The sequence below is a fragment of the Schistocerca cancellata genome, chromosome 6 (genome assembly GCF_023864275.1).
Source record: "Schistocerca cancellata isolate TAMUIC-IGC-003103 chromosome 6, iqSchCanc2.1, whole genome shotgun sequence".
NCBI classification, from domain to species: Eukaryota; Metazoa; Arthropoda; class Insecta; order Orthoptera; family Acrididae; genus Schistocerca; species Schistocerca cancellata.
In genome coordinates, this window is record NC_064631.1 from 685,270,155 (window position 1) to 685,284,920 (window position 14,766).

Genomic DNA, 14,766 nt, shown 5'->3' on the forward strand with positions numbered 1-14,766 from the left:
TTACGATTTCAAGTCACTGAAAGAAGTTAAGAGAACTTCAAATTCAGTGCTGTTGTATCCCCACAATTATTAACTACAATGAGTCCTCAAACCCGCAACGAATCTTCTAGATGACTGAGGGAACAGATCATGGTAAAGCAAAATAAGTAAGACATAAGGCGTTCACGTACGCATTGTTTATATACGTACCAAGCATAAAAGACGACGGGTAAGTTTGAGAAATTCATTTCAGAATGAGATTTTCACTTTGCAGCGGAGTGTGCGCGGATATGAAACTTCCTAGCAGATTAAAACTGTGTGCCGGACCGAGACTCGAACTCGGCAGCTTCGCCTTTCGCGGGCGAGTGCTCTACCGTCTGAGCTACCCAAGCACGACTGACGACGCATCCTCACAGCACCTGCCCCCCGAAACGCAAATGTCTCTAGTTCGAGTCTCGGTCAGGCATACAGTTTTAATCTGCCAGGAAGTTTCAATTCATTTCAGATTTGTAGAAGAAAGATTACACATGGCGGTGGCGGCCATAATTTAACAAACACAGTAGATAGTACGAAATGAAGCATTTAGTAAATGTTAGAACTGTAAAAAGTCTCACACATCGCTTTTCATAATAGAGGGCTTAGATTTGGGCTGAACTTCACTTTAAATGGACACTTTAAACACTGAAGCAAGTACATTTTATGAATTAACGTCCGTTGAATGTCGATATTTCTGTTTTTAGATTGTATTTGCAAGAAGAAGCGAAAACTAAATCCAAAAACAGAAATACAGAAGGTCGACGGACTTTTATTCTCTTTATGTGCCACACACTGAACCCTTACGCATTCGTTAAAAAATGGAAAACTACATTTCTTGCATCTATATTGCTATACCCCTCTCACGATGTGTGTACAAACATGTGTAGTCTTCGAATTTCTCCGGGAACTACCCTTAAATTTTCGTCCGCCTCGCGGCATTTAATCCTGCGCGCAATGAGAAAAGGCGAACTTTAAACGGATGGTTGGCACGACAGCGCTACAGCGTTGGGTGGGGTGGCGGTGGTGGTGGGGTATGTCGGATGTCTAGTGATCCTACCCGCCCGACATCCCGACAACGTCGGTCCAGACGACTACACGTGTCCGATTTGTGTGCCAACTGAGTCGGTCGGCTGGTGCGTGTGTACGGACCCTTAAGGCCTTTTGGTGACAATCTCAAATGAAGAACGTGACTCAGCTGCGTGGGAAAGTCGCAACCAAATCAATGTGTAAGGGGCCCACTACTTGGCACTAATGTGCCGTCGACGACCATGTCATTAGGGACAGAGCACAGGTCGGAATGGGGTAGAAGGAGAAAGGGTATCGGCCGTCGCCTTTTCGGGGTCACTATCCCGGCGTAACCTTTGGCGTTTTACGGAAACCACGCAAAACTACGTAAGACTGGCCGAACGAGGATTTTGAGCGCCGCCGTCCTCCTGAATGCGTGTTCAGTACCTTACCACTTGCGGTAACCTTGACCGGTAAATTTCTTCAGAGGACTGGTTGCTTCCAGGAAACTGTTACATTATACTCGGCTGAGTTTTCGACATCTCAGTACGTCACGTACTAGATGCAACCCCTGAAATCTGCTGCTAGTAGCGAGCACTGCACGCACGCAATCGACTCCCGCACACTACTCGGCTCCAGACCCTACCGTCACGTGACGCGCACGCGATGTCAGACTCCTAGTGAGTGGGCTAGTGGAGAGACGTTAACGCCGGGAGGAGGCGCTACAGCAGGCGGCACCAGGGGGCTGCCCTGGGGTCACGGCAAGGCACGCCCAGGGGTCGATAGCCGCAGCGGTTAACGGTGGCCGGAGGCGGCAGCGTGCTTCGACTCTGCCACAGCTGTATAGCCTCGCCTAATGTCTGGCTAGACACGCCTACTGGGAGAGGAGGGTTGTGCCGTCAAGCTTACCTCGTACGTAACTTACAACACATCTGCTAACGGCGTTCTAAAACCTGCAACTGTGAGCATCATTCCTGCATTTCGTACATTTCCACCCTCAATGCTGGTAAAATACCACGATCACTACCACATCCCTTATCACATTCACCACCACCACACTACCTCACACATAAATACAACGGAAGAAAAGGAAATGTTTGAGGATCGGGCCACTCTGCAACGATGACATGGAAACGTGCACCCCGGTCCACAATTACGTCACTCTCATTCTGCTGTTATTGTATGACAAGCGACATAGAGCATCCGGCAACCGAGCAAAAGTCCCAATTGAAGATGTGATCAGTGAAATTCAGGTTCCTTTCCTTGATGGCCACCACAGTCTAAGAAATGCGGAAAATGCTACATAGCGTGGAAAAAGTGTTCAGTTCTCCTGCCGACACGTTTAACGACTGGACGAAAGTGAGAAACGACGCTTACAGGCCATATTATTAGCTTTTAATGAGCAAAAGCTGTTTACAGTACGGCGAACACTGGTGCGCGAGGAAAATTTCCGGGATTAAGACGTTCACATCCCTACAATTGCCTCAATCAAAACCGACGAATTCCACCAAGCAGTGCCGCCGCATCCATCATCTGCAGATTTGGCTCTTTGCGACTGCTTTCTCCATCCAAACTACAATAAATCAATAGATGGAAGGAAGTCTATGCCAAACAACAGGTCATGTCCGACAGATGTTGAGCCTGAGATACGATTCTTCAATCACGCGTGAACGTCAGTAAAGGGGTTGGGTTGTTTGGGGAAGGAGACCAGACAGCGAGGTCATCGGTCTCATCAGATTAGGGTAGGAAGTCGGCCGTGCCCTGTCAAAGGAACCATCCCAGCATTTGCCTGGAGCGTTTTTGGGAAATCACGGAAAACCTAAATCAGGATGGCCGGACGCGGGATTGAACCGTCGCCCTACCGAATGCGAGTCCAGTGTCTAGAACGTCAGTAAAGACAGTATCTGATATCGAAATCGAGGTAGGCTATTCAGCTAATAACACAGCTAGCAGGAAAGACTGTTCACCAATAAATTCGCCCTATTAGAATCACTGAGAGGCGGCAAATTCGTTAAGCAGTAAAGAACGGTAGCGGTACCTAGTAACTACCTTCCTCACTGACATGTCAAATGTCGACAATTTCAGAATCGCATCGTCTCAGTGTGAATGCTGTAGGCTAGGGGCTTTCCAACAAACGTGCTCCGCAACAGACAGTGAGTGGGGGGCCTGTGAGCAGCGAGTACTGTACCTCTTCCAGCGCCACAATGAGTAGGGTGGGCATACGTGTGGGGATTTGTGCAAACGACGAAATCGATCCTCAGGGAAATCTACACTTTGTGTAGATCAGCCAGAACATTGTGACCGCCTAACTAATAGCCGGTAAGTCCACCTTTGCCACGGTTAACAGCGGTGACGCTTCGTGGCTTGGAAGCAATGAGGCCTTCTTAAGTCTTAAGTCACCTACTTCCTGTAAATTTCTGGAAAAAAGGGGGGGGATGAGCTTAGACGCCACGTTCAATCACATCCCAGATGTGTTCGATTAGGCTCGTATGCGGCTAGCTGTGTGGGCCAGCACATCAATTGGAACTCGCCACTGTGTTCCTGGAACCACTCCATCACATTCTTGGCCTTGTGACATCGCGCATTATCTTGTTAAAAAATACTACTGCCGTTAGGAAACATGATCGTAATCAAAGGTGTACGATACTGCTTGGTGGTCATCGTGCGTTCCAAGAGTCCACCTGATCCATGGAAGTCCACGTGAATGTGCCCCAGAGCATAATGGCGCCACCGTCAGCTTGTCCCCGTCCCCAGTACATGGCGTCAAAGAACTGTTCCCCTGGAAGACGACTGATTCGCGCCTCCCACCGGCATGATGATGAAGGTATAAGGATTCATCAGATCATGCAACGCTCTGCCACTGCGCCAAAGTCCATGATCACGTGCCCATTTCAGTCGTAGTTGCCGGTATGGTGTTAACACTGACACATGCATTGGTCGTCGGCTGCGGAGGTCCATCTTTAGGAGTGTTCAAGCAAACACTATGTGATCAAAAGTATCCGGACAACTCCAAAAACATACGTTTTTCATATTAGGTGCATTGTGCTCTCACCTACTGCCAGGTACTCCATATCAGCGACCTCACTAGTCATTAGACATCGTGAGAGAGCCGAATGGGGCGCTTCGCGGAACTCACGGACTTCGAACGTAGTCAGGTGACTGGGTATCACTTGTGTCATATGCCTGCACGTGAGATTTCCACACTCCTAAATATCCCTAGGTCTACTGTTTCCGATGTGATAGTGAAGTGGAAACGTGAAGGGACACGTACAGCACAAAAGCGTACAGGCCAACCTCGTCTGTTGACTGACAGAGACGGCCGACAGTTGAACAGGGTCGTAATCTGTAATAGGGAGACATCTATCCAGCCCATCACACAGAAATTCCAAACTGCGTCAAGATCCACAGCAAGTACTAAGACAGTTAGGTGGGAGGTGAGAAAACTGAATTCATGGTCGAGCGGCTGCTCATATGCCACACATCACGCCGGTAAATGCCGAACGACGCCTCGCTTGATGTGTGAAGCGTTGTATGGAGTGACGAATCACCGTACACAATGTGGCGATCCGATGGCAGGGTGTGCGTATGGCGAATGCTCGTTGAACGTCATCTAACGGCGTGTGTAGGGCTAACAGTAAAATTAGGAGGCGGTGGTGTTATGGTGTTGTCGTGTTTTTCACGGAGGGGACTTGCACCTCTTGTTGTTTGGGGTGGCAATATCACTGCACAGGCCTACATTGATTTCTGAAGCACCCTCTTGCTTCCCGCTGTTGAAGAGCAATATGGGGATGGTGATTGCATCTTTCAACACGACCGAGCACCTGTTCATAATTCACTACCTGTGGCGGAGTGGTTACACGACAATAACATCCCTGTAATGGACTGGCCTGCACCGAGTCCTGACCTGAATCCTATAAACACCTTTGGGATGTTTTGGAACGCCGACTTCGTGCCAGACCTCACCCACCGACATCGATACCTCTTCTCAGTGCAGCACTCCGTGAAGAATGGGCTACCATTCCCAAGAAATCTTACCACACCTGACTGAACGTATGCCTGGGAGAGTGGAAGCTGTCATCAAGGCTAAGAGCGGGCCAACACCATATTGAATTCCAGCATTACCGATGGAGGGCGCAACGGACTTAAGTCATTTTCAGTCAGGTGTCCAGATACTTTTGGTCACATAGTGTATAGTCTGCCCAGCATTAAAGTCTGATGTTAGTTTCGCCACAGTTCGCCGCCTGACCTGTTTTATGTTTATCCAGCCTACGACGTCCGACATCTGTAACGAGGGGGGTCGCCACGACGTCTGGAAGCGATTTCACCTCGGTTTCGCCACATGTTGAAAACAGACGCCACAGCACTCCTCGAACACCCGACACGTCGTGCAGTTTCCGTAACGCTCGTGCCGATTCTTCGGGCCATCACAATTGCCCTCGGTCGAACTCTGACTGCGCGCCTTCCCCATTCTACACACAGACAGCAAGCTCACTGATACTACATGCATCGTGCGTGTGTCTGACTAGCAGTCACTCCTCGCCAAGTGACGCTGCTATCGCCTGCATGTGTTTGTATCGATTGTAGCTCGGTTGTCATCATGTTCTGGCTGATCAGTGTATTCCTTGGCGATTTACAGAACAATTATGCAGTTCAACGCGAACTGCGTACTAGAAGCTTTTACGGATTCCCATTTAGTTGCGCCACGAATCCTGATTTTTATTTTTCCCTATTTGACTAGCGCTCCGTCTGCAGAAACACAAAATAATAAAGTCCTCGAGAAGCCTATGTTTTGTAGACTTCCTTCAACGCTGCTGAGAATGTCACATTCAGCTGCATGCCTGCGATCCCTACACTCTTATAGAACACTAAAGAAAATGCGAACACACTCTTTACGAAGATTTTGCAAGATCGTCTGTCGTAGCCTTTGTGGTGCGCATGACTGATGTTTGATAACAGCACCACGTGAAATTGTTCTACCTGAAGTGGACATGAATATTACGATCCACCTGCCAATTACATCTACATCCACATGGATACTCTGCAAACCACACTTTAGTGCCTGGCAGCCGATTCATCGAAGCACCTTAAACAATAATTCTCTGTTATTCCACTCTCGAACAGCGCGCGGAAAAAATGAACACCTGTATCTTTCAATGTGATCTCTGATATCCCTTATTTTATTATGATGATCGTTTCTCGCTATGTTGGTCAGCGTCAACAATATATTTTCGTATTCGGAGGAGAAACTCTGTGATTGAAATTTCGTTAGAAGATCCCGTCGCAACGAAAACGCCTTTTTTTTTTTAATGATGTCCACCCCAAATCCTGCATCATGTCCGTGACTCTCTCCCCCCCCCCTCCCATATTCCTCGATAGTAGAAAACGCGCTGCCCTTCTTTGAGCTTTCTCAACTCCGTTAACTCTTTCTGGTAAGGATCCCACACCGCGCAGCAGTACTCCAAAAGGACGGTCAAGCATAGTGCAGTCAGTCTGTTTGGTAGAAATCTTCCAAGTGTTCTTCCAATAAAACGCCGTCTTTGGTTCCCCTTTCCCCACAACATTCTCAGTGTGTTCTTTATAATTTAAGTTGTTCGTAATTGTAATTCTTAAGTAATTAGTTGAGTTCACGTCCTTAAGATTTGACTGATGTGTCGTGTAACCGGAGTTTGACAGATTCCTTGTATCACTCATATGGATGACCTCACACTTTATGGTCAACTGACAATTTTCGCACCATACAGATATCTTTTCTAACCCGTTTTGTAATTTTTTTTGGTCTTCTGATGACTTTACTAGACGATAAGCGACAGCATCATCTGCCAAAAACGTACGACTGCTGTTCAGATAGTCTCCTCAATCGTTTATATAGGTAAGGAATACTAGAGAGCCTATCGTATTACCCTGGGGAACGCTAGAAATCACTTTTGTTTTAGTTGATGGCTTTGCATCTATTACTACGAACTGTGACCCCTCTGACAGGAAATGACGAATCCAGTCGCATAACTGACACAATATTCCATAGGCACGCAATTTGATTATAAACCGCTTGTGGGGTACGGTGCCTAAAGGTTTCTGGAAATACAGAAATACGGAATCAATCTGAAATCCCTTTCCAATAGCACTCAACACTTCATGTGAGTAAAGAGCTAGTTGTGTTTCACAAGAACGAAGTTTCTCTAAATCCGTGCTAACAGGGTCTCAATATGCCGTTCTCTTCCAGGTAATTCATAATGATCAAACACAATATACTACACATCTGTTCAGAAAGTTATGGAACTTTGTCCACAAAATTTTTCTACGCTTACCTTTTATTCTCGAAATACTTCTTCGAAATACTTTCCCCCACAACTGATACACCACTCCCAACGCCGTTTCCACATCCGGAAGCAGTTTTTGTACGCCTCTTGCTAGATCTCGTGAAGCCCTGTCTACCAATTTTCTTTTATCTTGTCAATTGTTGCAAACCTTTCTTTCAACGGGCTTTTCAACTTTGGAGATAAAAGAACGTCCGCAGGGGATAGGTCTGAAGACTAAAGAGAATGAGGGAGCGCAGTGATTTGGTTTTTTGTGCACTCACCACCAACAGGGATGAATGTACGGGTGCGTTATCGTGATACATGAGCCGTGAATTGTCTCGCCACATTTCAGGCCGTTTTCTGCGCGCACATTTTCTCGTAGGGGTCGCAATACATCCCAACACTACCACCGATGAATAGTTTGTTCCTGTGACACGAATTCGTGATAAACCAAACTATCAGCATGGCTTTGACACTTGACCTGACGAAACTTTTTTGGTCTCTGAGAACCTTTGCCGATCCACTGTGAAGACAAACTTTATCTCAACATCATAACCGCAGACCCATGTCTCATCATCACCAGTTATGATTCTCTTACGGAACATGTCGTTCTCATTTGTCCGATCCAAAAGCTCTTCGCAGACTGCGAGGCGAAGGTTTTCCTGGTCTAGACTCATTGGCCGTGGCACGAACTTTGCGGCAACACGATGCATGCCAAGATGCCGTGTCGTGTTTTCATGACATGATCCAACTGAAATGTTGCATTCTTCTGCTCCCTCTCGGAAAGTCTGTCTTCGATGAGCTCAATTTCGTTGACGTTCCTGACATGAGCGTCGTCAGCAGATGTCCAAGGGCGTCCTGAACGAGGGTCATCTTTAACTTCCGTCCACCATTTCTAAACAGCGTGAACCATTCGTAACACCGAGTTCGGCTTAAACAGTGTGAACACCGAGTTCGGCTTAATCACTGATCACCGTAGGCCTCCTACATCATTTAGGATGTAGCTTTCTTGACTTTCACGCAAAATTTAATGCAGACGCATTGCTGCTCTGTCATCTCAAAATTCACAACTGTGCGAAACAATGTTCTACTCAATACCGCACTGAACAGTAACTATCCGACATACAACAATGAAACTTCCGGCTGTTACATCGACCACAGACGTGTGCAGGGATGCTAACAGCGTTTCGCTCTAACACATCACTGGCGCGAAATTACGAATGTTCCGGATTTTTCTGAACGGACCTTGTATGTTCGAAAATCCTGCTGCATATCGACGTTTATGATACTGTCCTGTGATTCAGTGGATTATTCCTATTGCCTTTCTTGAATATTGGTGTCTCATGTGAAACTTTCTAGCCTTTTGGTGCCGATCTTTCGTCGAGCGAGCGGTTGTATGTGTTTGTAAGTATGGAGCTATTGCATCATCATACTCTTAAAGGAACCTAATTGGTATAGAATCTGGACCGGAGGACTTGCTTTATTTAAGCGATTCAAGTTGGTTCACTACTCCGAAGATAGCTAGTTCTAAGTTACTTATAATGGCATCTGTTCTTGATTCGAATTCTGAAATATTTATTTCTTTTTATTTGGTGAAGGAATTTCTGAAGGCTCTGTTTAGTAACTCTGCTTTGGCAGCACTGTCGCCTATAGTATTTCCATTGTTATAGCGCAGAGGGGGCATTGATTGTGCCCTGTCGCTAATATAATTCACATACGACTAGAATCTCTTTGGATTTTCTGCAGGTTTCGAAACAGGGTTTCGCTGTCGAAACTATTATTAAGAATCTCGCATTGAAGTTCGCGCTAAGTTTAGAGCTTCTGCTAAATATCGCCAACCTGGGGTATTTTGCGTTAGTTTAAATTTGGTATGTTTTTTTGGTTGTTTCTGCTCTCGCCTGTTTGTGTACTATTTAATTTATTTGGTATAAATCTTTAGATACTATTTCTTTGAATTCAAGCAATATCTGGTCTACACTTACATTGTTAATTTGGAAGGAGTAGAGTGTGTCTCAGGAAGGCGTCAAGCGTGTTTTTATATGCATTTTTGAATGGATATGTTTTTTGTTTTATTTTATTTTTCATTCACTAAATTACCAGTGGTGAAAGTGTTGAAGGACTTTTCTAAAAGTAGCTCATCTGGACGGCACACCTATTTGATTTTTCTTGCTACTTTTCTTTCTCTTCACAGGTCTTCCTTTTAAGTTGTAGAACTCATACACTCTCAGGTCCTTCACATATTTTGTTTCCCTATTTTTTGACGTGTAATTCCGCGGTAAATTGAACTCTCTAAAAGTATTCAGCGTTTTACGGTACACTAAACATTTTGCGAACCCATTTCTGTGTGAAATGATAAGATTCCTTGCACTGCAGACAGGAGTGTCAAGGTACAGACGGTGCGACACAATACCCGACATGCCACTGCTGCTAGTAACGACACTGCTGTCAAACTGGACTTTCTGTATTTCACAATTAGCTCATCTCCCGTCTTGTCGCGACCACATGGTGCTCGTGCATTTCCTCCACTGCTCGCCACCCCACAACTTCTGTGCTCGCAAGCGAGAGCGGGAGCTTGAGTAGGTGAGAGTGAACACGCTCAAAAATTGGCGACGTGTTACGCCCTGCTGTGATAACTGGCGGTATGCTTCATAAATAAAGCAACTGGCCTGAGAAATCTGGGTAGTTACGCGCAAATTGTCCTATTCCTAGGGAAATAAATCGCCATTCTGGTTGCTTTCCAAATACATCCATTTTTGGTGCCAAATGAAGGGTGTGGACAAGCATCACGACGGTACCGCAGACGTTTCGCAGAAGGCGGTTCATTATCGTGAGAAAAGATGACTTGCAAAAGTCTGATGAAATGTTACCTGCAACACCGAAGTCTTCTCGTTTTTTTCCTGGCCTTACCACTTGTCGCCACAGGATCGTCATGTTATTCTTGACTGGGCTACGCTAGTAGTAGAGGTTGATCGGATGCGCTTGTTGTCGCAGTCCCCTCCGCTGGGACGGAATTTGTGTACCCCGTCAGTTTGCTCTTAGTGTTATCCCGTGTGAACGTGTCAGGCCATTTTCGAAATGATTTTTGTGAATCGTGTAACTGAAGCGGAACGTGAGTACCGGCCCGATATTCACCAAGTCGGAGATGGAAAGCCGCCTGGAAGCCACATCTAGGCTGGCCGGTACGCCGGCCCTCGTCGTTAATCTGCCGCGCGGATTCGATTCGGGGCCGTCGCGCCTCTCCGAGTCCCGGAAGTGACTTGCTAAGGCATTCGGCTATCCAGGAGAGATTCAGCACCGTCCGGTGGCGTTGTGTGAGCGTTACGCATTAGGGGAAACATTTAAGCGTAGCACAGACGAATGAGGAATCAATTTAGCGACGATACGGATCGGAAATGGAAAAATCGTGTGATATAAGGAATGCCGGCTGACTTACGGCTCAGCGTCTCGGAACGAGCATCTCACACTGCAAATTCTCCTGTCTTTGAGTATCTATGGAATGTGGCTGAAGAATAGGGAAACTATGAATAGGCAACCAAGTGTTGGACGTTCACGCCACATCACAGGACGTGGAGGTCGGAAAACTGCCCCTCTACAAAGCACTTTTGGCGATGACCTGTGGCATCTGACGACCGAGTATAATGCTGCTACAGAGTACAAGTATTTCGGTGCAACAACTGCGAAGGCAGAACGCGATCACCGAGACTGGGTCGAGGGCCAATGTAACCTCACAATTCGATTTCCACCAGTCGACAGTCGTGTTGAGATACGCTGCCTTGCAGTCGCACGCGTTTTCTAAATACAGTGCGGTGACAGAAGTCATTCGGCACTTCCTACTGTTGTGTCGGAGCTCTTCTTACCTGGCGTAGTGCAGCAACTCGACGTGGCACGGACTCAAGAAGTTGTTGGAAATTCCCTGCAAAGATACTTGGCTATGCTGTCTCTACAGTCGTCCAAATTGCTAAAGTGTTGCCGATGAAGGATTTTGTGTATAAACTCTCGAGTATGTCCCACAAATGTTTGATGTGATTCCAGTCGGGCCATGTGGGTGGCTAAATCCTTCGCTCGAATTATCCAGCATCTTCTTCAAACCAACTGCAAACAACTGTTGCCCAGTACGACGACGCATTGTCATCCACAAAAATTCCATCGTTGTTCGTAACATGGAGGTTATCGGTCCCTAGACTTACACTCTACTTAAACTGACTTATGTTAAGACACACATACACACACGAGGGAGGACTAACCTCCGGTGGGAGGGGCCACGCAATCAGTGACATGGCGCCTCTAACCACGCGGCCACTGCGCGCGGCAGTTCAGTTGGACCAGAGGACGCAGTCCATTCCGTGTAAGCACAGCCTATGCCGTCATCACGGAGCCTATAACACTCCTAACTGCTACTGTTATACCATAACCTCAAAACTGGAGCAATTTGCAAAACAGAATTATTTTGTTCGATTAATAATGGTATAAAGCAACAGGGCAGTGTTACCCTCTGAGAGGAATTTTGCTAGGTTGACCGTGTTGTTCCTAACGGAGGTGGCTTATCGGAAATGAAAGTCAGAATTACGTAAATATTTGAATAGTAACAAACAAAATTTTGCCTAGCTATACTGTTTATAGAATAAGGGAAACGGTCGCCAGCCTAATTAGGCAAGAGAAAGATTAACATTCTCGTTTAAGAAAGTAGGTATAAGTAACTATAAAGGACAAACACAACCTAGACTTAGCCACACGCGAGTGCAATGAACTCTGACACACATATAGTTTTAAGATTGAAGCTAACAACTGGAGCAGCACAAACTATTTCCAAAATTATAAGAGATACCGAAACACCCTATTACTTTCAGGCTTACATAAAGTGAATGGTCTTTATAACATTACTATTAACATGCACTTCTAATACACAAGATACACAAACACTTAGCAAACATGAATATATAATGTTTCACAACTGCAGCTTTCTCACTTTTACTACAGCGAAACACAATACTGACCAAATTGCAAGAAACTGACTCACCTTTTAGAATTTACTACAGACAATAATGTGATCATTTGCCTTATAAGCCTCAGTCTTAAGAACTTTTAATATTGAAGTTAGCAACAGCACTTTAAATAGCAGTTTTAATAGGAAAATTATTTTGAGCAAATAACATTTACTTTAACTCACTCTATTGCCACATTAACTTTAACTTTCTTTTTACTAAGTTCAAGAGGCAGTAATTAGCAAAACTCTAGGCTTTAATTTCTTTTAGTAAGGACACTCGGATATCACTTTAGCTCAAACGGAGAGGAACCTGAGAGGTGTTATGATGAGGAGCAAAATCAAGGTAGGTACATAAATTCAGATACAAATTACCTTATATTTCAGCACATTAGCACGTCCATTAAGCTGATCCTTCACTGTAGATCATTATAGTATTACGTTGCAATGATTGCGCAATGTGGTGGCAACTGCATGTTGGTAGGTGGAATTGTAGACAGAATTGCTGGACTCTGTCATTTCTTGGTGGCGATGATAGATACAAACTCCAGAATAGTTCCAGCTATTTATCCATCCATCCGAGGCGGTGGAAAGAAGCAGGAAAAGCCTCTCTCGGAATCAGCACAATATGCATCTGTTACATGGCAGTGCACGGACTCGTAGCTCGTCCCCGACTCGTAGCTTGTCCCCGACTATCAGTTCCACCTTTTCTACCTAGGCCAACCACAATTTGCGCGCGCTACACAGTTCCGTTCCCGAGGGGAACCACTACACCGTTTACATACAAACTAACTAAGAACCCTAAGTGAGGATCAGCAATTTACATAACAGCAACCAAATACATTAAATAAAACAAAACATTTACACATATTGACATCTCTACAAAAAAATTATTCACACAAAATTACAATCATATACAGTAAGTTTTGTTCCCTCCAAATGGGACAAAGAATTTTAAATTACAGATACACTACTTTGCATAGAATCAAATCACGACTCAAAGTTTGTACAAAGAAAGGAGTATGCAATTCTGTGTTATCGATTCAATCAAACACATTTACAAAAGCTCAAGGATATAATATTAAATAAAACAAAAGCAAAATAAATCAGTACAGCATTGGAGCTATGGTGTTACAAGCCGCCACCTGCTTGCACAGTGCCTCGCTGAGAATCTGGCTCCACGGTTTCGTGGGGTCTGCGCAACACTGGACCCTGCGATCAGCTCTTACTAACCCAAATCGGGACTTATCTGACAAGGTCACGGTTTTCAGTCGTCTGCAGTCCTAACCGATACACTCACGGGCCCGTGAGAGGCGCTGCAGGCGACGACGTGCTGTTGGCGAGCTCGGTAGCCCATTAACGCCGAAGTTCGCCGCACTGTCCTCACAGATACGATCGTCGTACATTCCACATTGATTCCTGCGGTTATTTCACGCAGTGCAGCTTGTCTGTTAGCACCGGTAACTCTACGCAACCGCCACTGCTCTCGGTCGTAAAGTGAAGGCCGTCGGCCAGCGCCGTGGTGAGAGGTAGGAACTTTAATTTGGTATTCTCGGCAAACTCGCTGACACTGTGTGTCTCGGAATCTTGAATCCCCTAAGCATTTCCGACATGGAATGTCCCATTCGTCTAGCACCAACTACCATTCCGCGTTCAAAGTCTGTTAATTCCCGTCGTGCGGCCACCATCACGTAGGAATCCTTTTCACGTGAATCACCTGAGTACAAATGACAGCTCTTGCTATGCACTGTCCTTTTAGACCCTGCCACGCGATACTACAACTGCGTATGTGCATATCGCTACGCCACGACTTTTCCACCTCAGTGTGTGCACCGCGCCAGGGACTCAGTATTACCCTATCGAGTGATTCACCTGGGCTTCCACGGGACCTGTTGTTGTAATTGAGGGCACGGTGACAGCTCTGAACTATACGAACACTGTCGCAAACCATCTGCTCCCTTCATCCTTGATGTCTTTCCCCGACGGCGATATCTTCCAACAGGAGGCCTGTTGATCTCACAGCGACAAAATTGCGCTAAAGTGGTTCGAAAAGAATACTGGTTGATCCTTGTCAAGCCCGAACTGCCGAACTGCTGCTGTACTGTCTTAACGAAGGTGGTGCGACAAGCTATTAAATAGCTGTTTATATAGTTATGGCTCAACACTGTACACTCATAAGCAAACATTATGACCACTGGCCGCCGCGAGATTCAGTGCCTCCTAGTGGTTTGCAGGCACGTGACGCTGTAAGGAAGGAATGCAAGCGTAAGACAGATGAATGGGGAGTCATTATAGCGAATATACGGGCAAGATATGCGGAAAACACTCATATAAGCGGTTTTGACAAAGAGCACAATGTTGTGGTACTGCGGCCGAAAAGAGTATCTGAAACGGAGAAGCTGGTTGCCTGTTGGCGTACTACTGCCGTGAGCACCTATGGAAAGAGGATGAAGGACAGTGGAACCACGA

The 14,766-nt window shown here is 45.9% G+C and overlaps 1 protein-coding gene across 2 annotated transcripts in view; it reads right to left on the reverse strand.

Annotated features, from left to right (window-relative positions):
- The window catches only part of LOC126190869 (homer protein homolog 2), an 864,566-nt gene that overhangs the window by 641,159 nt on the left and 208,641 nt on the right, over positions 1 to 14,766 (reverse strand). The window lies entirely within an intron of this gene.